Raw genomic sequence first — 27,451 nt, forward strand, 5'->3', positions numbered from 1 at the left:
TAAAGAGGAGCTTTTGTGAACATGCTCTGCTCTTTTAGGGAGGTGTTTGGCTTCTACACTGCAAAATACTCTGCAGACTACTTAGTCTAGCTTTCTCTGAGTATAAATATTTTATGTCCTGGCCAGGAGAAGGATTTGTCAATGCCCTCCTATTGGCCAGAGGTCTGACTCCGGCTTTCTGCGTCAGGAAGAAAATAGAGAAGTGAGTCGAGTGAAAACTTTCTCCTTGGCAAACATACTCAATTGGTCTCTGAAATGAAAAGGTTTCCAACACTGGATGGCTAGAGGGGGGAACGGGAGTACAGAGAGGAAGCTTCAAACTCTCCAAGGCTGCTATTCAAAGCCAGTGCCGACCCGAAGATGAAAACCGTAATAATTTCTCTGGGGCTTTAAGAAACTGCCTCAGTAAGTTTTGTTGCTGCAAAATCCATAATTTAAAGCCTCTTCCCACCTATTCCAGCCTAAATTGGGTGAATAAAGATCATTTTTCCCTTTACTTAACTATATCAGTCTTTTTTTCTCAGGGTCGTATCAGGGTTCCCCCTAAAGTCTCATAATTCAGAACCACTTGCAGACTACCACAAACAAAACCACTTCCCTTTCTCCTTTTCTTCTATTGTTTTCCGCTCTTAGAGGAAAATCTATGAACTCCATCCCCTGCTTTCCCTGTTGCTCAACTACAATCACGCGATACTTATTTAATGTAAACCATGTGTGTGTTTGCAGCATTAACATGGCACTGAAAGGTTTGTTGAATGAATAAACTCATTGTTTTGAATTATTTTTCTTTGAATTCATGAATTTACTACATGTTTCTGCAATGTATGGAGACTAATTCTCTCTGCTCTACAAAAATTGAGAAATCATGAAGAAACCTGGCTTGTATTACTTCCTCAATCTCAGGACGCCAAATGAATCTGCTTGAAAAACTGCTATAGTAATGAACTTGATAATGGAAGAAACTTTCGGAAGAAAACCTAAAAAGCTCAGAAAAGAACACTCCACACTTTCTACATGCAGGAACCCCTGCATGGAATGATATTCTATTTAATATTTCTGCATAACTACTCTTGCCTCAGAGAATTCTTTAGCTTATAAAAGATCTTAATCTAAGATATAGTGTAGGGATAACCAATAACTAGCCTCATGAAAAGTTTACAGGATGAAAAACATTTATGAAAAATAGATACGCAGCAGGAGATGGAGGAATGTGAGGCTTAAATAGAAAACATCCATAAGTTTCCAAGTTTAGTGCCGTAATCTGTTTTCATATCCAGCCATACCTCCCCACAACCCATTTGTAGTATGGGAGATGGAATGCAGGACTGGACAAACTTTAGAATCTGACTCGGGATGGCATTCTTATGGATTAGTGCTTTCTTGGGAAGCTGAGTAGCCAGGACACTCCACAAAGATGCACAAGGCTTATCACAATAAGATCCTTTCATTGCGATGACCTGAACTACAAGAATCCTTCTGCCATTATCAGTTGAGGCCTCAGTTAGCCTAGGCTGTGTGGCTTCTTCAGTTCCTTTCTGCTAAGCTTACATGTAGATAGGCTCCTAACATTCTAAAGGGCAGGTGAGATGTGGGGGGCAAGTTCTGGAGACAAGACAACTTAGTCATTAGTGAGTGATGCTTTAAAACTGAGGCTTCTCGACTCCTGATTAGGCAAAAGCCAAACACACTTTTTTTTTCAGGGTTCCTTGGTTGGGTTTGGGGTATTTTGAGCCCGCCCCAATAGTGATATAGTTGTGCATACAAATTGCTTGTTTTCTGTGGAATGGGTGTATGGATGCTTGCAAATTTTGAAGGGCTCTGTGCGCTTCAAAGATTAAGGACCAAGGCTTTGATTTAGGTTTTCTTTCAGAATGTTGCTTTACAAAACCTTTATCATCTACCCAAACTTCTTCAGCAATTTCATTACACCCCTCCACTTCCTTCCCATCACATACCACACGCTTGTGAAACACTGAAACACTGAAAATGAGCCCTTGGCCCCACCTTGCCCCAATTCTGTATTTCCCATATCTTCATGCCTCTCCACACACTGTTCTCACGTCTGGGGTACATTTCTCCCTCTTTCTTCCCCAAATATCATTCTTTGTATAAATATGCCCTGGTTTGTCCTGATGGAACCTGTTCAGTTCAAATGTATATATAAGTGTGTTTTCTAGACACTGTCCTACGCACCAGTGATATAAAATTAATTAAGAAGTGATCCCAGCCTCAAGGACTCCCACAGGGAAGAAAGTATGTGAGCAGGTGATTATGACACATTGTGATAATATAGAGAATGTAGAATACACAGGAAGGTTACTACCAGTACCAAGGAAGTAGTGCTTCTTCCGGGAAGAGTGGGGCATGAATTAAGGACATTCCAATACTGGATATAACACAGGATGAGTAGTGTTTTAAAATTTAAAGTGAAATGTCATTTGGGCCAGAGGAAATAACAGGGAAAAGCAGAGAAATGTGAAATTGTGTGGTGTCTTGCACTTACTCTCACAGCCTTTACCACATTTCTACTCCTGATGTGGCTGTCTCTTCCCACTTGATGGTGGACTCCGAGAATCACACTGTCATTCTTATCTCATTGTACCCACCAAGTTGGTACTCAGTATGCTTTTGAATGAATGACTTTGTAAAATTCTCTACAGCCTTTCACTTAAAAAAATGAATAAGCACTTTTACATTTTTATGCTCCTCAGTCTTAGGTCTGCAACACAAGAAGACACACCTAAAGTGGGATTCAAATAGGTCAAGTACATCACCTTTAACAGGTGTCTGGTGTATCACAATGGCCTGTAGCTGGGCATTTGGGGGCGATAGAGGTAATGGGATGCGTGGATTTTTGGGTGGTCGGCAGTTGTTAGAATTGAAAATCGGCATTCAGGCTTTTTTTTTTTTTTACTTAAAAGCCACCCTTTGTCATTGATATCAGCACTCTTGGCCTGGGTGAGGCAGGTGGGTGGAAGGAGGAATGCCCCCTTGAGAAGGTAGAACTGGCATAGCCGGTGTGGTGGAAAAACTAAAGAGATGGTATTAGAGGGGGAAGGGTGAGCAGTGTCATATGTTAATAATCTCATTTAAATGGTTAGCGTTTTGTAGCAATGAAATTCAGGATATGGTTATGCTAGAATGTGGCTGATAGGGAGGGTAAGGAAAGGGAAGTTGGGGGTGATTTGTGGTTGTAAGGTCAAAGAATATCACCCTTTAAAATACAGAGCAGCCTTAAGGAATTAAACTAAAAACAGACAATATGAGAGGAACAAGTTTTTGCATGGCATTCCCAAGAAGAAATAATACACTTGTTATGCATTACAGTCTGTGCTCAAAATGCTATTTCAGCATTCTGGGTATTAAAAAAAGAACCTTATGTGGTCTTGTGGTGAACGACTGTGAAGGATTATTTAAAGTAAACTGTAGGGAAATATAAAACAAACCCAGCTAATTTATCACAACAGTGAAGATGCATAAATAAGATGTTTATGAATAACAAGGACAGCTTACCTATTATTTCAAAAAAATTCATTTTTAGTAGAAAATATGCCACATTGTATTTAAAGGAGAATGACCCCTATTTTTTCCCCACAGCTCTATAACCTCTGGTACAGCCTTACTTATTACTATGAATATAACATGATGACTATTTTGGAAATGTTTTAATTATATGACGAACCTCTGGGAATCTTGGCTTGAGAGATATATAGCTTCACACTCAAGACTAATAATGCCTTAAGCCTGGGAGCTCAAGAACTCAGCAAATGCCAATCAATTGCCAATCAAAGAAAAAATGGATGATGAGAGTGAAGATAGGTGATTTCTTTCATTACTCATGTCTAGCATATCGTGGAAGAAAACTGCATTGTAGGTCTCTGACCAAGTGGTTCAATGAGTACACATCCTACACAATTTTTCATAGAAGGCTCTAGTGATAGGCTTGGATTTTTAATGAGTCTTTTGAGTTTTGCATTGTAGTTCTGAAATTGGCATATCGATTTATGTGGCACTGATCGCTAGTAATCCAACAAATACTGTCCGCTCTCCTTTGGGTTGCACAGTTAGACTGCATTTCTCGGTCTCCCTTGCAGTTCAGTTGTCGCCATCATCCCAAGGACCTGGCAAAGGTCCTGGCCCATAAAAACTCCCCAAGTGACCATTACTCTGACTCTTTCCCTCTGTGCCAGTTGAATGGAGAGGTCTCCAAGCACCTAGAGGGTGGTGGAGACACAGTGTGGAAGGAACCTAGTTCCTGAATGACTATGAAAGGTCTTCTTTTTGCTTTAAAATGAGCAAGAAGCCACCTTTACTGTGTAAAGTCACTCATATTTGAGGTTATCCCAGTGGGTAGCCTACTCTCTAATTTGTTCAAATACAAAATCTGTCCTGTGTCTTTTTTAAATGTTTCAGTTGCTTAACCAAATTTTAGCTGGCCCATGTTTTTATACTTAATAAACACAAGGAAATAAGGCAAGTAAAAAGAAATGCTTTTATTATTGAGAAGAAAGGATGAATAGCTAAATCATATGAACACCCTTCTGAGGACAATATTAAATATAACTGAATCATAGATTGCCGTATCATGTTTGGAAGTCGAAGAAAGCAACATATAAGCAATTCATAGTGATTAAAATTAAAAAAAAAACTTTCTGATTTGATCAAACATAGTTCAAGCATGAAAATGCACCATGAGTGGCCTATGTCAGTAATCATTAACCCATGTCTTCCTGCATCAAACTAGAGATAACTGAGACTTGTTTAAACCCCCCTTTGAAAACTCTTGTCATCCTGGAAAGAAGTTCATGCTTCTTGGAGTAGCTTCATGTCTTCTAGCTGCACCCTTCTGAAAAACACAGGTAGGTTCTGGGGACTTGGAAACTAAGTCTTTCACAAATTTGAGGTGCCAACGCAGTCCGAGTGTCCTTTGAGTAAATTGCACAGTGATGCAGGACAAGATGTGGCAGTCAAAAAGATGTTTGTTGAATATTCTCATTATTCACCTACTGCTGGAAAGGTCACATAAATGAAAGCCTTATACCTTATCCCCCAGCACATCCATTAAAAACCCATCAGGTTAGGAGAGGGAGCCTTCACCAGTTAAAGAGGCTGCACATGGAAATTCATAGAAAGGACAGATTTCAATACATCATCTTCAAGAAGTGATACTCTCAGAGGTTTGCACCACTGCTCTTTTACAAAATCTTTGATTTGCTTTTGATATGCATTTTCACCCTTTCAAATGCAACCAGATTTCAGTACATATCACATTTTTAATGAGAAGAAACAAGCAGGTGTTGATGTGTTATATATAACTGCAACAATTCCAACTATATTTGTCTAATGGGTATGAATATCACTTTTCAACAATACACTCAGGAAAATGAAAAATAGAATAGAAACCTATCACTGTATTTGGCATCTAGAGAGGACATGTTTAAGTGATAGCTTTCATATATTTTGGGAGGCTGCTGAAAATGAGCAACATTTAGAGATTACTGAGAAAACACTAATGTGAATCAAGGTCACATTATTAATAATTTGCATGTTATTTAATAACCCATGTTTTCTTCTTGAAAGCATCTATGAGTATGAAATATTTATTCCCTGATATGCATCACTGATTGGCATTTCTGTGACTGAAGTCCATGCTTACAAAAGTGATGGGTCTTTACCTGAGGTGCTTCAACACCTGTTCTTATCAAAACATCTATAATCAAAAAAAAAAGTCTATAATCAGAACCTGTGCACTTTTAAACCATGGAAGGGTTGATATAACAATAAGGTTGTTATCTTTGCTTACAATTATCCAAAATTTGAACTTATACCATGCTGTTGGCTACAATGAATTAAATCAACACCATCATCATCAACAACAGAGCATTTATTAAGTGTGTAGTGACAATAAGTACAATGCTTGGGAATAGAAGTAGAGGAGTTGCGGAATTGGTCCTTGCATTCAAAGAAATTACAGATTATTTGAAAATACCAAAAATGAACATGAGAATAATAACCGCTACTGTAGACAGTCTTTGCACTAATCAGTGCTATAGATTGATGAACCTAGGTTCATTGACTTGAGCAAGTCTGGGCAGACCCAATAAATTTATTACTCACACAAAGATGGGGCCCACCCTGTGGCAAGTCCACATATCAAGGTGATCATGGAAGGTAAGCCATTGGTTCCACGGAAGGCTGAAAGCTTGGAAATGGGGCCTAAGATGTAGGTTTTCTGATACTTATCTTTCTCAGTTTGAGGAAATTCCCTTCTATTCCTAGTTTGCTAACTATATCATGAATGGATTTTGAATTTTGATGACAGTTTTTCTGCATCTTTTATGATTATCTCCATCACACACACACACACACACACACACACACACACACACACACAAACACCTTACCTCCTTTATTCTGGTGGTGTGGTGATTTTATGTTGATTAGTGAATGTTCAATGAATCTCACACTTTGGGAATAAAACCCAGTTGGTCATCATGTATATCCATTTCATATAATTGCTGGATTTGATTTGCAAACATTTTGTTCAGTTTTGCATCTATGCTCTTTGAGGGATATTGATCTGTAACTTTTTCCTATAATGTCTGTCTTGGTTTGGTGTCATGGTAATAATGGCTTCATAAGTCATGTTGGAAAATGTTCTCTCCTCCTCTAGTATTTGAAAGAATTTGCATAAAATTGGTACCATGTCTTCCTTCAACGATTGACAGAACTCACCAGCAAAGCTATCTGGGCCTGGAATTTTTATTTTGGGAATATTTTTAAATTACCAATTCAATTTGTTTTAACACATATATTGCTGTTTATATTTCCTATTTATTCTAGTGTCAGTTTTGGTAATTTCTGTCTTTTAAAAGACTGATCTATTTCATCTAAGTTGTCAACTTTATTGGCTTAAGGTTTTTTTATATTATCTTAATATATATTTAATGAATTTCGGATGTGCAGTGGTATCACCTCTTCCTTTCCTGATGTTGGATTTTCTTCCTCTCCAACCTGGCCAACCCTAACAGGAAAGTCTTCCAGTGCTGTGTGAAGACTGGGGTTTGTTCAGCTGGTGGCCCTGTTCCTTCACTGAGTATTATCGAGCTCCCCTGTGCAGTTTCCAGCCAAAGACTCGTGAAGACCCCTCACAGGTTCCTACAGCAGTTCTCTGTGTTGCTTCTTGACACCACTCTACATCACAAGTTCCAACATCTGTCTCCTCATGTCGGTGATATGACGGTTTCCCTACTTGATTTCCCTCTTTTTCCTGTAGTTGGTTACATACCTCTAGGCTGAAAGTCTGGGTGATGGGAGGGCTTACCTCCCTGGTTTCCTTTTCTGAGGGATCACAATTCTGCATTGCCTGGTGTCCAACAACTGAAAACCGTTATTTCATATATTTTGTCCAGTTCACCAGTTGTTTGCAGTCTCTAAGTCTGGTACCAGTTAATCTCCCATGCACAGAAACATTAGCATATCATTACCAATGGGGGCCACTGAGACTCAGTGTACCTTTTCCAGTGTACACAGCTAACAAATACGATTAAACCCCAACTATAGTTTTTCCCCCTCTATCACGCTGCCTCTTAACTATTAATGGAACATATAGATAGAAGATTGTTAGATTTAAAAGAATCCCTCAAAGTTATCTAATTGGAATACAATGATGCATCCACGGAAAACAACTTTAAGACAGTGAATTTTAACATCTGTGCTAGCAAAGTTTAACGATGATGGGAGACAATATTTTGCAAAGTTGTTTTAACAGAGAAAAATTTTTGCATGTAAAAGAAGTACAAGTAAAACAAAGAGAGAAAAATATAATACCTAGAAAATACTATCCAAGGAAGTGGTTGTCATTGGTAAGAAGTTTCTGATTTTAATACATCTTGATGCCATCCACAGTGGTCTCAATGAGGTTGAGCAAAGTCATTTTTATCTTTTTATCGTCTCTACGACCCCCTGAAGATGTCTATTTGAGAATTATTTAGTGTCTCCATTATAAGACAGAGGTCTTAGATCATTTATTTTAATTAGATGAAAGGCCTTAATAGTAAGAAACAAAACGCATTTTAGCTTCAGTGGACAACCTGAAATGTTTTAAAGCAACATGCCCCACAGAAAACAAGAGCATCTAAAAAGTTCAATGTAATTCAATTAGTTATTTAAGGTTTGGTTTATTTAAGGATTTATTTCATTATTTAAAGTATCTGTATATGAAGGACCCAGACCTGTTAAAACAGCTACACGCACACACACACACACACACACACACACACACACACACACCAAAAGGATTTGCCTATAAGATTTATTATTCCTAAGTATCAAAGTGTTCACCTCATTGCTACAAGTGACATGCTCAATACATAGCAGAATTCCTAAGTTTGAGGCTTGTAAATAAATATTAACATCCCATATATTGGTGGTTGCTGTGAAATACATAGAAATGGGAGCTTGTTGGCTACTCCCCAGGTCTGTTCCACATTTCCTAAATTTGCAGATGTTCTAGGTGTTACGTGTGGACTTTTTTTTCCCCCAATTCTCCAGTTGTTTCTAGGTGTTGATAGTCATTTGATTATGCCTAAAAAAAAGAAAGCAGTTTGTTGACCTGCAGGCGCACAGACACATGGACTTATTGGTGTGTTTGCAGAACACACGAGTCTATTATGATGCACATAGGATGAGAAACAATTCCAAAGTGGATGCAAAGAGAGGAAAATAAAATGTACATAAGAATGGTTCCTGAAGCAGATGTGTTGAGCATGCATTTGCCTCTAAGTCTAAATGTTTGAGAAACTATCTCTCACTGAATCATTATTTCTAAATTAAAGGTAGAGAAAAACACTGTTGAGGATCATTTCCACCCTGACCCGTGTGATAAGTGTGATGGCTTATAGCTCATCACTATCACATTTTCCCAAAAGTGCTAATTAAGCTTCTTGATATGTAGAGAGAAAAACAGTCCCTATAATCCTGATGGTCGGAGGTGGAAAATCGGCAGCACACATGGAATCATACAGCTCTTTTCAGACATCTATGACTGGAGTAGAGTAAGAATGGGATCTGTATATGCATTAGGCAGGGTTCTTCTGATTGCAACCTGAAAAAACATCTCATTTGAAACTGTACTCAATATAAAGGGCATCTCTGGCTTATTTATCCGAGAATGTTCTGAGGTTAGCTCACAAAACTGTGAGCCTCAGGGATGAGCACTGGCATGATTTGGGTGCTTCTGTTCTTCTGTCCATCAGGCTTGGGAACTTGAATAACTTACAGTAGCGTTCCTCAAACCCGGGACTATTTACTTTTTGTGCCAGATCATTATTTGTTGGTGGGGGCTGGGTGTAATTTCAGTGTATTGCACGATGTTTAGCAGCTTCCTTAGCCTCTCCCCCCTAGGTACCAATAATGCTTCGTGCTCCAGTTTCAACAACCACAAATGTCTCCAGACATTGCTAAAAGTCCCCTGGAGGAAAACACTGCCACCAATGGAGAACCACTGACCAAGAGATGAGTAACACAAACTGCATAGATTCAACTTCTATCTCTGTCACTTCCTAGCTATGTGACATGGAGCAAATTGCTTGACCTCTCTGTGCTTGAATGTCCTTAACTCTCTAATAATTCCTATGGAATTATCTACAAGATAAGATATGTTGTCGAGATCAAGTAAAATAATACAAGTAAAATTCTTAGAACAGGACTCGTACATAGTCAGAATTCAACTAATGTTAGCTCTTAGTACTAGCAGCAAGTTTCCCTTCATATGATAAAGAAATGGCATCTGATGGTGCCAGATTAAACAGATCTAGCTTAATAACTTCAGAGGAATCAACAGTTTTTTTCTCCCAGTGCATCAACTGGACTAGCTTGGATTACATGCTATGTGTCTTGGGCCAAGCACAGCGGCCCAGAGGATGGAATACTGTGAATGGCCAGGCTTGGGTCAAACTCTAATCTTGTAATTAAAGGGAAGAGACTTCACTCAAAGAAGAGAGATGGAAGAGCACCAAGGGCAGGCAAAATCAACAGCCACCAAAGTCTACTTTAGAGTATTAAAAAGAATGTGCAAGTAGATTTCCTACTTTGGCAACTGATTCATGGGTCATGAAAACCCATCTTCAGTCATGTTTTGGTGAATCTTCTGGGGCAAAGAGGTCAGTAAATTATCAGATGAGAAACTGTCAAGATGTGCCAAGAAAATGGCTATTAAAAAAATGTATCAGATGCATACCTGCTATTCAATACTATAGGCAGGGAAAGCCCGGATGTAGCAGAAAGAATAACCATTGCTTTTCTTTGCCAGTTTTGCAATGAGATAGACAAAGCTAAAATAGTAATGATGCCATTCACCGAGTTCTTCCCGGGTGATAGATGCTTTAATTGTGTGATTTCAAGCAATATAATATCTCTACATGCTCATTGATATTATTCTCATTTTTAAAATGAAGAGATTGAAGACCTTCTAAAAAGGATGAGTATATTTGGTTAATGTCCACGACTGGTAAGGGGTGGAGCCAGAAGTCAAGCCCAGGCCCTCCTGACTTCCCAGCTCTGATTCTCGATCTCCACACTGCCATCCCAGAGTCTTGCCAACATGCACAGGGAAGCTTAAGCTGCCAGATTTTTTTTTTTTTTTTAGTGGGATACATACTTGCCAAGAAGAAGGGCACTAGTTAGGGCTTTTCTCTTTGGCAGATGAGCCCAGCAAGCACTGTCATGTGAACTCCCCGAATTTCACGTACTAGGGAGTAAAAGTCCAGACAAGATGAGTCCTCCCTGTCAGAAATGCATTTCTCTTGGGGCACCTGGGTGGCTCAGACGTGAAGGGTCTGCCTTCGGCTCAGGTCATGATCCCGGGACTCCGGGATCCAGCTCCGCATTGGGCTCCCTGCTCGGCAGGAGGCCCGCTTCTCCCTCTCCCACTCCCTCTGCTTGTGCTCCCTCTCTCGCTGCATTCCTCTTGCCTGATATTTCTCTAGACTATTTGCACTTTGACATCATGCTTTTTGTTTAACACCCCGCTCAAATGTTGCTTCTACTCCGGGCTAAGCTGAGACAAGGGGTCACTGTGGACAGCTGACAATGTGGTGTTCTTTCACAAGCCACATATCAAATAATAAAATGTTTACACTTTTTGCTGCAGGTTCATAACATGAATTGAATGGGACATACTATTTCAATCTCATTGGAATTGCTTTTCATTTCACGGATTCCTCCCCACCGCGATCCCACCCTTATTATTTGTGATTGGCTAGTGCTACTTACTTACACTTGGTAAAGTCTTGATGCAGGTGAATTGTACAAAACACCCATTGTTTTATTACAGAATTTCTGCTTCCAGAGACTATAATATCAGGTGGCATCGGCAAGCTGCTCTTGAGATTGGAGGCAAACCTGGGTTGTCCCTCCCAACTTGCAAATATCCTCTTCAAAGCTAGTCGTGCCAGTGAGGGGGCCGTCGCTCTCCCACACCATGGTGTTGCCTGCTTTATTGGTAGCTGGGCCAACTGACAGTGTGAAACCTATGCAAGGAGTTTCATGCTGGGTAAGCACACTGTATTTCTGATTGATAGCATCCTTTGTAGACTGCTCTGCTTGCCCCATGACTGCCCACATCTACCTTTCGTCTGGTGCTTTCTCCAGGGTAAACCCCGCCAACTGCACAAGGCGATGTGATCTCTCCCTTCTCTGTGTCTCGGCCATTGGCTGTGTTCAGCCGGAGTCCATCTCTTCTTGTCGTGGGCAGTCACTAGCTTCTCACACCTTAATGTCTGTCACTGCAACTTGATTGCCATCCTCAAGCCTTAACCTTTTACTTCTATTTCTTGGGGTGCCTAACTAACTGTAAATATTTGTGAGTTTTGTTTTTTTGACATAATTAAATGTGGACATTTTATGTATAAGGATCAGAATTTAAATGTATGCCTGTGGAGTATTTAGCAATAAGCAAATGTATTTTTTCAGCATAACTGAAGAGAAACTGAGAATGCCCATCTGAGCACAGAGCTGAAATTTTACTGCAAGGCATGAATTGGTACAAGGGGGGATATCTGCAGTGGCTTTCTCTTTTCTGTTTTTTGTTTTGTTTGTTTGTTGTTGTTGTTTGTTGTGGGTTTTTTTTTTTTGAGGACAGTAAAATCCCCATTTTTGTTAAAATCAGATTAAGCTCTCTGGTTCCTGTCACCTGGCCAGTTTGCCCACACCTGTTTTCCTAGTGGCTGGGTGCAAGTCCTAGCTATGGGCTTGATCACTGGACTGTCTATTCCCCTCTTGTCACCAGCTGTTCTCACTGGTGGGCAGCTAGCTCAAATTCCTAAAGTCTAGCCAAAAGTGGGGTGGTTGTAGCCACCAGAAATTGGATGACAGAGCTGATTTCCTGTACCTTTTCATCTTCAGTAGGAAAACAATCTTGGTGTTAATTGCAGACCCCAACCCACTCTGAATGTAGGCTAATTCCTGTCATATAACTTTCCTAAGAATTAACATTACCTGAGTGTAGGGGGTAGGGAGATTCAGAAACACCTCTTGCCCTTAGGGTTCATGGATGACATCTGTGGCTGGTATAACTCATAACCTTTCCTTTCTTAGTTGTATCAAGACCTTGTAACTTTCTCTGGCACCTACCTTTACCTTGGACCTGCCACACCTTCCATCCACCCCTGGCTGATGTCCAATCCCCAGCCTCTGCAGAAAGCTACCTCGACTTAGGTAGGCATAGGATGTGCTATCACAATCCTACTAAATCACAACTCAACTGCCCTCTAAATCCCTTCTAGAAAAGACATAGGGACTTCGGAGTCTCTCTGGAGCCACACAGAGCAAGAGAGTGACTTGTGAAAGATAAATTGAAGGACTTCTCTCTGCCTAACCAGGCTGGGAAGCCAAACTTACTTTCATATAGCAACATTAAAAGTTGGCAAGGTGGGGTTAGGATAGAAGGGTGTGGATGGAAGAGAGTAAGAACAGCCAAGAAGGAATGGTCTATTCTAGAGTCCCATTTGGAATCTGGACAGAACTCCCATGTTACAGTAACCCGTATACCTCTGTGATGCATCTGCTTTTTCTAAGCTGCAGCCAAAGAGAGGCCATCAAGTCCCATGACATCTAACTGCTTTCCTTTCCCCCACATGTCAATCTTCTTTCTTCTGTTCTCCAGCAGGAGAGGAGCTGGGCTACCTGACCCTGGCCCTGCCCTTTCCCTTCCCAAGGGATTCTTGATTCCTATAACCAAACCTATTGTCATTGCATTCTCTAAATGCTCTCAATCTTCTGTCTTGCTAAAGAGGTCAAGAAGCCTCTATTTCCTACCTTGGGGCACTACACCACAGGGCACACTCTGGAGGGAAAAAGGCTGCAAGGGAAACACATTAGGGGAGAATTAAAATGCATAAGGTTATCTGTAAGAATACCATTACAGAGTAATTCCAGATCACTTCGCTGGTGGCATGAGGCTTGACAATACCTTTTCTGTTTTGGTCCAGACTGAGTCCCAGGAATTGGTTAGAATGGAGCCTGTCCATGGAATGCATCCATGCTCTGCTTAGGTCAGGCTGGAGAAGGCCACAGATGGCAAACACATCATGATGTGATTTTTAAAAATAAATGAATAAATCCAGTATTTCCTGGTAGTGTTTGAAAAGTCTCAGGGAGGGGCTCCTTGGTGGCTCAGTTGGTTAAGCGTCTGCCTTTGGCTCAGGTCATGATCTCAGGGTCCTGGGATCGAGTCCTACATTGGGCTCCCTGCTCAGTGGGGAGCCTGCTTCTCTCTCTCCCTCTGCACCTCCCCTTCACTGCTCCTGGTCTCTCTCACTCTTTCTTTCTCTCTCAAATAAATAATTAAATCTTAAAAAAAAAAGTCTCAGGGATAAACATCTGATATAAATACTCAATTCATTCATATTATAAGTCTGTGAAGAAGGTCCATTTATTAATTCAAATTTTAAAGATAAGATTAAGTAAGCTGTCCAGGTCCCAGGGCAGTAAAGTGATAGCATCTAACTCCAATGCCTGTTCACTTAATAGGTCTGTTTTACTTCCTGTTGGGAACACAGGAGGGACTCATGATAAGGGACGGGAAAAGAGGGAAAACTCCCATGCCCTGAGACTCTGTGTGCCAAGTCCTACTAGGAAAATCATTTTATATGATCCTTAAAATCTTAGGAGATAAATATCCCTGTTAACCCCCTTTACAGATGAGGGAAGTAAAGGGCAGTGAAATTAAGAAATTTCATCGGTACCATATGATCCAGCAATCCCATTTCTGGGTATATATCCGAGGAAATAGAAATCAGGATCTCGTAGAGATATCTGCAGGTTCAGTACAGCGTTACTGACAAGAACCAAGATATGGAAACAACCGGTGTCCGTCCACGGATGGATGGGTAAAGAAGATGCGGTATGGAGAGCCAATGGAATCTAATTCAGCCATGAGCAAGAAGATGGAATCCTGCCATTTGCGACAACTTGGATGAAATTTGAGGGTGTCATGCTAAGCAAAATAAGACAGAGAAAGACAAATACTGTATGATATCACTTGTATGTGGTATTTACAAAAGTTAAACTTAGAGAAACAGAGTAGAGTGGTAATTACCAGGAGGTGGCAGGGGAGTGGAGGAAATGGGGAGATAGTAGACAAAGGATACAAACTTCTGGTTACAAGATTAATAAGTTTGAGGGTCCCATGCACAGCATGGTGATGGTAGCTAATAATACTGTATCACATAACTGAATGTTCCTAGGAGAGTAAATGTTAGACATTCTCACCACAAAAAAGGAATGGTAAGTACATGACAGGATGTAGGTGGTAACTAATGTTTTGGTGGTCATCATTTTGCAACATATAAATGTATTAAATCAACACTTTGTACACTTTAAACTTATACAAAGTCGTGTGTCAATTATATCTCAATAAAACTGGAAATTTTTTTTAAAAAGGTCAAGGTCATACAACTAAAAACTGTAATAGTGGTTTTGAACTTGGACACTTTGCAGAAAATCTAGGCTTGCCCTATTACAGCATGCAACCTTTTGAAGACAAAATGTTGAACTACCCTTCATTGTAATATGGTGACCAAATCACATCATCGAAATACAGAGTAGTGTCAATGGCATCTTTTATTCCATCAAAAAATGCTTTGATACAAGAATGAAAACAAATTCTGCAAAGTTTCTTAACTTAGGAGCTCTTAACTTTGGTTCAAACTTATTCTGTTTTCCTGAAGTCCAAGAACATGTATACATATACATATGCCCAACCCACCTTACTGTCTGTGGCTCATGGCTAGCTCCAGGAAAAAAAAATCAGCAAGGTAAATAGGACAAGAAGCAGGATGTAGTAACTAAATGTTTCGCATAAAACAGAAGAAAGCACAAAGGAGTTACAACTCCCTTGTTTTATACAGGCAGTGCCCTCCATAAAAAATTTAGGCTACATGGAGAGCTAAAGATGCTTAATCAGTATATGCCAAGGACCTGTGCCCAGCAGGAGGGCTGAGAATACGGGGCAGTGCAAGTCCTTTGGTTGGCCCGATTAGGAGGCCAAGCAGAGAACGAAAATCACTCTTACATTTGTGTGTGTTGTCCTGGCTGTGCAGAAAAGAGACATCCTTCCATTTCCCTGTGGGACAAATGTCAATGAACACCCTATGACAGGTGAGGTGGGGATTTATCCTTTGCCTGTTATGAGAAAAGAGCTTGAGCCTGTCATCTGCATGTGTGTGCCTGTTGGTGCTCCAGGAACACTGTAAGCATCGTGAGAGCAGGAACTGCCGTCCGCTTCCTTGTAGAAGCATCAGGTGGGCAGACAGATGCCTTTCAATAAGGATCGGGTGAAGGAGCTGTCCTCACAGTGGTCGTTCATTTCCATTTCTCTGTAGCAACTGAAGCGATGAGCAGTAAAGGAAAATAATGGTGCAACCCAGTGACACTCCACAGAAACTCAGCTATCAGTCATGAATGTCCCCTTCCCTCACAGGTATCCCCAGACTCTTCTCTTGCAGTCACCTCTGCGTCATCTTTTTGGCCTCCTTCTTCCCAGCAAACACCTTCTCTTTCCTCCCAGGTTTTGCCTGACAGCCTCCTAACCCAAGGGATGATGGACAATCGTGCTCTGGTCCCACCCGTGTACGTAGGTTTTTCACAGGCTCCCTTTAAAGCCTGGAGATACCTCTCTGTACTCTCATCTGGGCATTTCTGCCCAGTATATTTTGAGAAAATCAAATGGTCCTGATATATTCATACACACTGCTCTCCGCTTGACATGAACGAAGAGATCAAGAAGAAAGAAAGAGTGGTAGGAAAAGAAGGTGAGAGAATCGGAAAACTGTCAAAACAATACTTCAATTTGAGAAATACAGACGTTCCTAAAAATGGAAGGAAAATAAAGTATTCTAACCCTTACAATGATGGACAGATTGTGGAGGAGTAGCACAGTTTATGAAAACATGAAGAAATTCAGTCCAACACCCAGGAGGTAGGGTGGGGGGAGACAAACAAAATCGAATGCTGTAATGTTATTATTTCAAAGGAAAGAAGGAAAATTAGCATGATATGATCAGAGAGAATAGATTAAGCTTCAAGACAGTGGGACTGAGTCTGAAGTACTGAGAGAGCAAAATAATTTAGGAGGAAAGAACCAGGCCCCTCCTGCTGTCCAACTTCCTGAGCCCGAGATGTTTCTCTTGCTGTGTCTCAGACCTACTGAAATGCCAGTTTTCAGTGATAGAGCCCCATGAGGTTCAACACTGGGAGCTGTGATGGTCACATTCTGCAAGGTGAGCTTAGGATACCCTGATTATCAAGTGCTTCCTGGTGTCCCCAGTCAGATCCAGCTCTGACATTTCAGAACTGAGGTCAGGAGTACATGTATCATACATCTAAGTATTAAATTCTACCAGGCTAACAATTTATTCCAAAAAATATGTTCTATCCCCCTACCTTGGTGAATACACAGTTATAACAACCTAGAAATTCAGGTTCCAAGTTACAATTTTTGGAGTCCTTAGAATGCTCTCCTGGAACTTGGAGGTATGGAGAAGGCTGGTCTTTAGTTCCCAAATCTTGCCTCCTGACACAACACCCTCACTTCCCACACAGACTTTAATCCACACCATGTCTATGTGGACACCCCTATCTGCACATCTAGACATTTTCACCTCTTAGCCCTGCAAACAGCCATCCCTTGGCTTACCTTTACCACTCCGGTGGCCCAGATGTGCACTTACCGGTCGGGTAGTCTGTCTGTAAAGAGCTGGAGCTGGGGTAGGCCTGCACTGGCCTTGGAAGTAGGTGCAGGATATGGGGAACAGGGTCTAGAAGCGAGGGCAAAGTTGCTGCTTCGGCTCACTCCCATAATCTTGCAAACTCTTCACCTTGTTGGGAGGAGTACGGCTGGAGAGGACCAGAGAGAAGCATTCTAAAGCCTGATATCCAAGGCCTGTCTTGCCCAGGTTTGAGGGAAGCACCACCCCCATAGTCATTAACTGGTATTTCAGGGTCACTACCCAGTGGAAACCACTATGCTAGGCTGAAAAATATGACTAGCAGTGTAAGGAGATACAGCTTAAGTGATAAATGATTCGTATAGTTAAATGGCTATATAAAAAAGTAGGCAATCAACTCTCATACATCACAAATCTCTACCTCTCTCAATAAATGGCACTATCACATTGACCCATGACCACCAGAAACCTGGAAGTCACTCTACGTTTCCCCTAGTCCCGTGCTACCATATTATGCTTCAGTCATTCCCTTTTCCAAATGCTTCTTCACCCAGATTGTTGAGTGCAATGCTACCATATGGGCCATGGTTTAGGGAATAATTGAGAGTTATGGAAGCTCAGGGAAGAGCCCATCCTGTCAGGTTGATGTGTGTGTGTGTTGGGTGGGGGGCTAACACCCAGGTTAGGTCCTTGTTAGGAAATTCTTACATGTTATCTTTTGGAAGTGTTTGGCTCTTAAAGGAAAGATTCGATTCATCTTGGGGGAGAGAGGAACGGTAAGACCATTCTGAACCTGAATGATCTTGTGCAGGAGACTATAAGAAGAAAAAAGGAATCAGGCTTTCATTTCTCTGGTTTATTTTAAAGGTGGCTCATCCTTATCTCTGACCAGAAACCCCTCAATGAAAACACACCAGTACACTGTATAAGGACACCAAGAAGTCACATTGCATTTCTGCCTCTGCACTTAGAATCTCTCTTATCGCCCCTCCAAACCCTTAACTGGCTGGCCTGGTGGATCATCTTTGAGAATATTTCACCTTCTGGGGACCTTTAAGAATCCCTTACACAGCAGTGCCCATATGTAGTTCTGGAAAGGCAGCTCTGCACAAGCCCAGGGGAGTAGGCTCTAGCTTGGTCAGACAGAGGTGAGAGAACCCGGGTGTGATGCCAATCTACCATGTGGATACTTTTGAGTCAGCCCCAAATAGCTTCCCTGTGCTAAAAAGAAGTCTTGTGAACAACATGGAACCTTGGCTGTTTTATAACCATCCTCCCAAACTTCAAAGCGCTCGGCCCAGACGAGCCAATGAAATCTGATAGATATATTTTTGTTTTTATTTTATGCTCCTCGTGTCCATGCAATTGGAATAAACTGTAAATTAGGTGTTACAGCACTGTAGTTTGGTTAGATGCGATGGTTTAGAAATGTAGCTTTAGTTTGTTATAAGATAATAGCTGCTTTGCTTTGTTGTGACAGTAGCAATAAAGTAAAGTTATTACAATGTAAAATGTGGTAACCAACCCAAACTACTGAAACAAAGCTACAAATCAGAGGTGGCCCAAGTCTGAGAACTTTGTGTGTAGAAGCAAGGAGGGCTCCCATCTCTGAACGTGTAACACAGGGAGGCCTGTCATAGCCATCAATATTCTATGATTCTGATATTTGCCATGTGTTAAATCATGTTCCCCAAAATCAGACGGGGTAAAATTCTGTTGGAATATAGAAAAATCCCATGCCAGTTACATCACATAGAGAAGAGACGCCACTGAGCCTACGCTGGTGTTCAGATGCGCCTGGGCACAGATGAAGAACTGGTATATTGGCCAGAGTCTCAAGGAACCAGTTTCCTGAGAAAATTGGCTGTGAAAGTGCTCTTTTGTACAGATGCCTGACACAAAGCCTGAGAGGGAGAGGAAAGCATAGTATTTATGTTCCATGTCGGTCCCTATTTGGACCTTACCAATATATGCCTGCAGCTGGTGGAGGGCGCTGTGGGCAAAGGTTGAAGCAGTGTTTTGTTTTGTTTTGTTTTGTTTTAAAGGAACCATAAGTGAAGGAACTGTTTTAATGCCCTAGTAATAAAACGTGGCACGGAGTGAAGGAGAGAGACATTTCCACCATGGAGATCCCAAGGAGCGAGGGACAGTTAAGAGGCAGGACACCAGCCTGACTGCTCACAGTTGGTAATTGTGGAAGCAGCAGAAGGAAGACACAGCCCTTGGCATCAGCCTCAACTTTCCCATAGATCTTGGCTGCAGTTCCACAGCAATGCATCATCATCATCGGGGGTTCTGAGGTGAACCACTACCACTAAGGAAAGTAGGAGGCCCTCTGTGAACTCATGTGAAACAGCCCAGGAAAACCAGCAAGCATTGGTAGGGGCTAGAGGGAGAGGGGCATATGGGAGCATCTCACAGTGTTTTCCAAATCCTGGGCAGTTGCTGGCAAATGACAAGAAAATTTAGACCTTTCCTGGGACTGTGACCCCGTTTGTACCCGGAGGTTAGCAAGGCTAAGACAACATGAATTCCAAATGGGAAAGGCTTTGGTTTTATGCAAATTGCTAATATTTATTGAGTATTTACTATGCTCTAGAATGTGTCTTTGGACCTTGCCATGTATTATTTCATCTTCATCATGATCCTATAAAATAACTCCCACTGTCTGCTTTCTTCTCAGATGAAACATCCGTACTGCATTTGTCTTACATAGGATCGTCAATACTAAGTGACCAGAGCTGGGAACAAAACTCGTAGAGTCTGACTCCAGCTGTGCCCGTGACCATTCTGTGACACCCCCTTATTCACACTCTTCTGAGAGCCACTTGGGTACTTTTTGTATTCCAGGGTGATGGTTCTCTACCAGACAATTTTCTTGGGCTCTTAGGTACCCATGAATACGTCTGCTCTGTAATACCATGAAAAAAGATGCAACAAAGTGCACCTCGTTAAACATACGCACATCCTAGGAAAACAATTTCCCGAGTCGATAGTGGAGTCAAATTCTTGTTGACTTGGTGGAAAAGAACAAACGTTCTCAAAAACACGAACGAGGGCCAGAGAACAAATATCGTATTTTGTGCCCAGTGTCCCATTGTGAAGCCACCAGTTCTCTTAGAATATTCCATTGACACTCAGGCCAAATGGGTCTTCCCAAATGGCCTTGGAAGCAACTTCTGAAGGTCCAGATACCTTACATGTGGAAGGTACCTGCCACCACACACATAAAATTCACAAGGCTGGAGGAGAAGCCTCAACTTTGTTTATAGACTTTCTGATCCTTTTTTTTCCCCCTTTGGTTGGTTGGTTAAAAAGCTGACAGACTGTATTACAGTGAACATTCCCATATTGATTATACCATTTCTGAGGCTGGCCTCTCTGTGACAAGAGCAGCATAATTAGTTTTTTCCTTGTTAAATATTTGTAAATCATTCGTACTTTTATGGGGTACATAACCTGGCTGTTACCCTTCAAATAATCTTCTTGTAACTTGTTTAAACAAGAAATATCTCCTGGAGTGCGGTGTCACTTCTGTCTTTCAATGAGACTACAGCATAAGGACTTCTCTTGCTCACAAAATACAAAAGGACATCCATGCCAGGATTACATAAAACAGGTCTGTAAGAGGCTCTATCCAAACAGATTCAAGAACATCCACTGCCACCTCGTTGCTCTGCTCACACCTTTGGGAAGTGGTTAGACTGGGGGGAAAAATGTTTGATTTGGGTTTTCTGCCTTTTGTTTATGTTTATGTATTTTAAGCCCCTGGTAGCTGTCATTGTCAATCTCAATTGTTTAAAAGCACTGATTTGGGGTTCACAGTGGGGAAAATATTAATATCACTTAGAATTACATCCTAGGGTGACCTTAAAGTCTGCATTTCAAGGTACAGCTCTGAAATGTGACTTTTTTGTGCCCATCGAAATTTGCTACCTCACAAAGAGGCAGTGTGGGAGGCTATCTGAATTTTCCAACAGTGCTACAATGACTCAAAGGGTGTTTGGAAATCCTCTTTGGATGTGGACTTTCTGGGCTAATAGCACAGGACTTTGAACAGCCTTAACAATCATTTTTTTTCTTTTAAAAGTGAGAAGGAATTTAATTCTGATTAAAGACCAAACGTCACTTGAATATAAACCTGATAAATAAGCTGCATTAAAAAAAACTCTGTATGATGATACAACGTCCATAAAATAGTAAGATATAAGTTTAAAGGGAGGAAAGTGATTGTGTCGAGGAATTCATAAGCAAGCCAAAGGTCTGTGGACACAAGAGCAGGCTGTCTCTGGAAGAGGCATATACCCTGAGCCTGAGCCCCATGTTTGTGGGTGGCAGAAAACCACTCGGACCCGGATAAGTAAAAATTGTAAGAATGCACAATAGTCTACAAAATCTTAGGGGAGGAAGTAAAGTTGGGGCCCACAACAGGCCAGAGCCATAAATTAGAAAGCTATGAGAAAGGTAACTTGTATCTTCCTCCTGAAACCCCTAGATCCCACCACTGCATCTCATGGTGTCCCTTCTTCAGTTTGTCCCCGCAGATGGCTGTCCCTGCAGATGGGCTGGCGACCTACACAGGAGCTCAAGAATGACTGTGGCTGAGCGGGGATGAGCACTCCTAAGTTGGCAAGAAAGAGCAGCTGTTGAGTTCATGTGGGTGTGCTGTGGGATGGAGGGCACAGGGTATGGGAGGCAGGCAGACACACAGCAGAAGGGAGCCAAGGAGGTTGGGGGTCTATGCACAGCCCAAAGGGAAACCGAAAACCTAAGTCCACTGTCTGGTAATTAACCGTGACTACCCGAGATGGCTTGCTTTTGAACCAGAATCTAGAGCTTAAATGTCTTTGAAGGAAAGACACATTTGGGCCAGATTCCAAATGCTTTGCATTCAGATGATGGCTACAGAACAGCCAGTTTATTAATTTGTCTGCCTGACAGGTCAAGAAAGACTTGTAGGTAGGCAACAAATCCTTTGCTGGCTATTCATTCTCTAACTCATATTTTTTGTAGCAAAGGCCAAATTTTAGACATCTCAATGGAGAAGAAATGATCCATCAGAAAAGTTGACTCATGCCATCTGGTCCCCTCAATCCTCTTTGCACCCCAAGCAAATCAAACGTGTGGTTATCTGTATCAATTATTATCACAATTCCGCCAAATAGGTTTCCTGTGAACACACACACACACACACACACACACACAGATACACACACATTAGGATAATAACCTAATATTTTTGCATTTACATACATCATATAGTATTGCAAAATGTTTAAAAAATTTATTTCCTGCAGTAACCCTGTAAGACAGAGCGGTGTTAGGTTGAACCATACAAAATTGTCATTTTTGCTGGTCAAAAGTGGCCAAATACTGGCAATTTTGTATATTTCAACCTAATATTAATGTAATTATTTTATACACAAGTGAACTGATTGATAGAAATGTTAAGCAAGCCACTTGAGCTTTCCTGGTTCCTAATTTCTAGAGCTGGAACTAGAATCCGTGTCTTCTCACCCTTAGCTCCATGTAATCTCTACCACAATATTATATATAAGGAAAGAGCACACCCAAATATAATATAAACCAAATGCAAGCATCTTGTGTATGTTTGTTTTGTGATAAATTCACTATAGATAAAGATAATGAGAAAAAGTTGAAGAAATCTGCTTTAAGTGCTCTTCATTAATTGCTTTGCAACCTTATGCATTTTTCCCAAATTAGCAAAGTGCAAAGAATCAAGTCATTTATGCTGGAAAAAAGATTACATATTTAGTTTTTCAAATTAGTTGCCGATGAGTAAATTATTCTTTACCTCTGCTGTTTAGGGTTCAGAGAGCTAAAGAAAAGTAAAAAGAATTATGCCTGATTAAAAAAAGAATGATTATGTCATGAAAAATTATTTATTTCTCTACATCTCATTTTTCTTTTTTTAAAAAAAGGTGAGCCAAAGTCTTTCCACTTTGAGAAACACAGCCACACATCTTTTGTTTCTGATACAGACTTCCTAAATAATATCTGAATTAGAATTCAAATCAATAACCCAATCCCTCGCCTGATTATACTAATGTTTCTTTAAAATACAGATGTGTTGCAAATGAGTAAATCATATATAACTTGTTAGCTTTCTTTTTTAATGCTACAGGGGATTCAAGCATATTATTATATATGCAATGTTTTCCCAAGATTTAGCAAATGACTATCAAACATGGAAATACAGTTTAACAACTTAAACTAAAAGAAATGTACGTCATTAATTTAAATTCAATTAGTTGGCTGCATCCCAGCAAGCGGCACTAGTTAAGTGCCTCAAGTGCTTGGTGGAGGAATTCCACTGGTCCAGCGGGCCCCCAGTTTCTGTGAGCAGCTCCCCGGTTTCTGTGAGCAGCTCCGTGGTTGTTTTGTTGCCCTAGAAGAGAGATCCTTCCTCCCCACGCTACACTCACAGCTTCTCAGGGCATGGGCAGGGATGGCACCGATTTGTTGACCCATGAATGCTTTTGTGAGAGGGGAGAGGCCTCTGTGCTTGGATATTTTCCCACTGGACAGAAACCTGGGGAGGGGGAAGAGGGTACCGCTGTGTCATTTTACTGTTTCTATCTTTTCTAGCCATTTGAGAAGATTCTTCTTCTATCTTTCAAGCCTAAAACCTAATAACAAAGAGGCTCTCATTTTTATTATTGCTCATTATTATTGCCAGACAAATACAGGTTAGCAAAAACATTCAGAATGGAAAGAAATCTCCAGAAACGTCGCCTTATTGCATGTGTCGATTCAGTCAGAAGGGAAGGCTCAATGGGAGAGAAGCAGAAAATACCTCCATAAACGCTCTTTGAGATCACTGAGATCCATCCCCTCTCCAACCCACACGCTAATTTCACATTGTCGGTCTATGACTATACAAGGTTGCCCGTGGTGAGTGAAAACAATACGTCTACAAGAATCCTCTGTTAACACATATATTCTTGGTATGATATTCTTCACTGATTATCATTCTTATATATAAAATCCAGTTTTCTCTTCCTATAACGTCACTGCCTAGCCTTGATTTCGTAGATAAGAGATGGAATAAAAAAAAGTCCAAAAATTTGTAGCTGTGACAGGGGCATTGACTGCATCCCAGCAGTAGCCCACAGCTACCAGAACCCCGAAACTCAGTGGATTCAAACATTAAACACTTATTATTGCTCTTGAGTCTAAAGATCAGCTGGGTAGTTCTGGTCTCTGTTGGGCTTATTGTTATCAGTGGTGGCTTGGGTCATCAGCACTGATGGTCATGGCTGGGATCTCTCACATGTTTTGGGGTCTTTTGGAGGCTGGCTGGTCTACGGTAGCCTCACTATTTTGTCTGATGGTTGACTAATTCTTTTTTTTAATTTAAATTCAATTAATAAACATACAGTGTATTATTAGTTTCAGAGGTAGAGTTCGATGGGGTTGACTAATTCTTGATTAGGACATGGGTCACTCGTGCATTATCCCAGCACACACTAACCTAGCCCACGCTTATTCACATAGTGTTGACAGTGGTCCAAGGGGGTGAGTGAAAGCTCAGAGCTGGTACCTCCACCAAATTCCATTAGCAGAAGCAGCTCCCAGCATCAGACCAGATTCAAGGGTAGAGGGAAGAGACTTTACTTTTTAATGGCGAAGCCACAGAGTTACATTGCAAAAGGTGTGGATACAGGAAAAAGTGAACATTTGTGGCCATTTAAAAAAAAAACATTCTATCACAGTAGTTAATAAAGTGTTTCCAAAGCATGCTCCACAAAACACTGGCTCCATACACTATTAACTGGTGGTTTGCAAAGCAACACACATGCACACATATAAAAATGGAGAAGGGTGGGTTTCCATAACAAAACACAATTGGAAAAGTGCATTTATAGGATCCTTGTCTGTGATGCCCCAAAATGAGCCAGCAGGGTCAGTGGCTCCAACTCTCTCAGCAGGGGCAGCTACAGCTCCCCATTGGCTCAGTAGCTCCTTCTTTTCTCAGCTTTGGAGTGGCAATGAGATTCAATTTCCCACAGGCTCTTTAAGACTCCAGATGCCAGGCAGCTGGACTTCCCAGCAATCCCCCAAGGGGCTGGTGTCCAAGTTCTGACTGCAAGTTGTCTGAGCCCAGTTCTCCCCATTGAAGCCTGTCCTCCTGCTTACATCACACAAAGGGATAGCAATATGGTGGCAAATTCCTTTACAGGAATACAGCCCCTCAATAGATCCTGCTGTGCCCTGCCCCAGCATCCCTCTCTCACATCTCCACAGGACTCTGAGAGAACAAGGAGCCTGTGCACCTGCTGAGACCCTGCACCAAATGACATTTGCTGGTGTTTGCACATAGGCTGTTGCATGAGGGGGTCAAACAAAAAACTTCAGGATTCTTTGATTCTTTACCATACGACCTAATGTCTTAGTCGATTGACTCTCTAGTAGACTGAATATACAGTTTCTCAGGCTTTTTTGATTAAGAAACATTTTCTCAAGAAGCCTTTTGCAGGACTGGTGTTACATAGAATGCATGTTAGGGAACGATGTCTTATTCAAAGGATAAATTTCAGTAAAATAAATACATCAAAAATGCAAATTCATATAAAACACTCATTGTTTATTTTCTCACATATGCTTATTCTACTTTCAATCCCTTCTGAGGGATTTCTGACGGTCACAATAAGCTACCAAACAGAAGCAACCAGGAAAAAAGCAAAAACAAAAACAAAAAATAAGTTGATGTTAAAGACGGATAAGGCCAAGAAGGAAAGCAGTTAAAGCTGTCAGATAAAATACCCCAGTGCCTTTTACACTTTAGGCCCCCACAAAAAGTGTGTTGAAACAGAATCTGAACACAAAATTTCATTTGATTGAGTAAACCAAGAAAGGTAATAATTTATTATTCACTCAGGGGAACCTTAGTCATGCCTCCACTCTCTGTCAGTCACACAGGTTACTGGGGACCCACATAATGAATAAGAAAGAGTCCTTGTCCTCAGGAAGCTTTCAACCTAGAGCAGGAGCCCTCACACTGGGCCCACAGCCACATCCTGCTCACCACTTGATTTGGCAAATGAAGTTTTACTAGATCACAGCCACATTCATTTGTCTATGTTTTGTGTGCGGCCGCTTTCCTGGGACAGCTCCCACAGCAGGATCAGGTATTTGCTGCAGAGACTATGTGGTCAGCAGAACCTAAAATATTTAGGGTCTGGCCCTTTACAGAAAAAGGTTGCTGAATGCTGATAGACTCTAGGTCTGTCTTTAACTGCCCCAGCTCTGTATTCTTTCTCTTAGAGAATGCTTTTTTTTTTTTCTCCTTATGGTTTCAATTACTTCTTCTACACAAATGATTCTGCAGTCTCTATACCCAGGCACGGACATTGGAGGTATTTCTAGAATTTCTCCCTTTGTCCTAGGAAAGCAATTACCTGTTGTGCCCACTCTACATCTTATTCCTCTGTCTAGGTCAGAGTTGACATGCAGATTAGAGAGCAATAAGAAATGTGACCATTCAGATTTGAGGTGCAGATGGAATACTTTAGTATTGCTCAACGACTATCTTGCTTTACTTTAGAAGCTCTCAAATTACTTTATCATAGTTAGCTTCTTTTCTCTAATATACAAGGGATGTCTTAAAAATCACTGGTATTATCACTGTCTGGTTGTGAACGCAGGCACAAGGAGTTAAATGATTCACAAAAAGGCTGGAGTCCCTGACGGTGAAAGTTGCTCATAAGTTTTAGCAACAGGGCTGCCCCTGTGTTCTATCCCATGAAAGAGCCAGCCTTCTGCTGAACTGGACTGCCATGAATTTCCTCCTCCAGGTGCTCATTTCAATGTCACTGCTCTCTGTCCCCAAAAGGTGCGCGGCAAGAGGCAAGAGCAGATCCCATGCTCAGCACTATTTGTAACAGGTGAAGGAACGAGGGTGAAAACGTCATTTATTTTTGTCCCCAAGAATTCCCCAAGTTGTTTTCTCTGCCTGTGAGCTTCTGTAAGCCTCTGTCATGGCTCCCTTCCTTGCTCCTTCTGCTCCCACTGCTAAGGTTGTTTCTATGTAAAAGTGACAATGGCAAATGCAATCAGCTCTGGATGATTGGAAAGTCTCTAAGTCTGCCCTTTCTCTTCAACCAAAGCACTTCCTAAAGGAAAAGCTGACTTCCCCTGCTAGTTCTGAAAAGCAAATTTCCAGGAATGTAGAGACTTTAGAAGTCTAAGAGATTTTTGTA

The sequence above is a fragment of the Callorhinus ursinus genome, unplaced genomic scaffold, assembly GCF_003265705.2.
Source record: "Callorhinus ursinus isolate GAN/ISIS: 27379988/994484 unplaced genomic scaffold, GSC_fseal_2.0 scaffold10, whole genome shotgun sequence".
Lineage (NCBI taxonomy): Eukaryota > Metazoa > Chordata > Mammalia > Carnivora > Otariidae > Callorhinus > Callorhinus ursinus.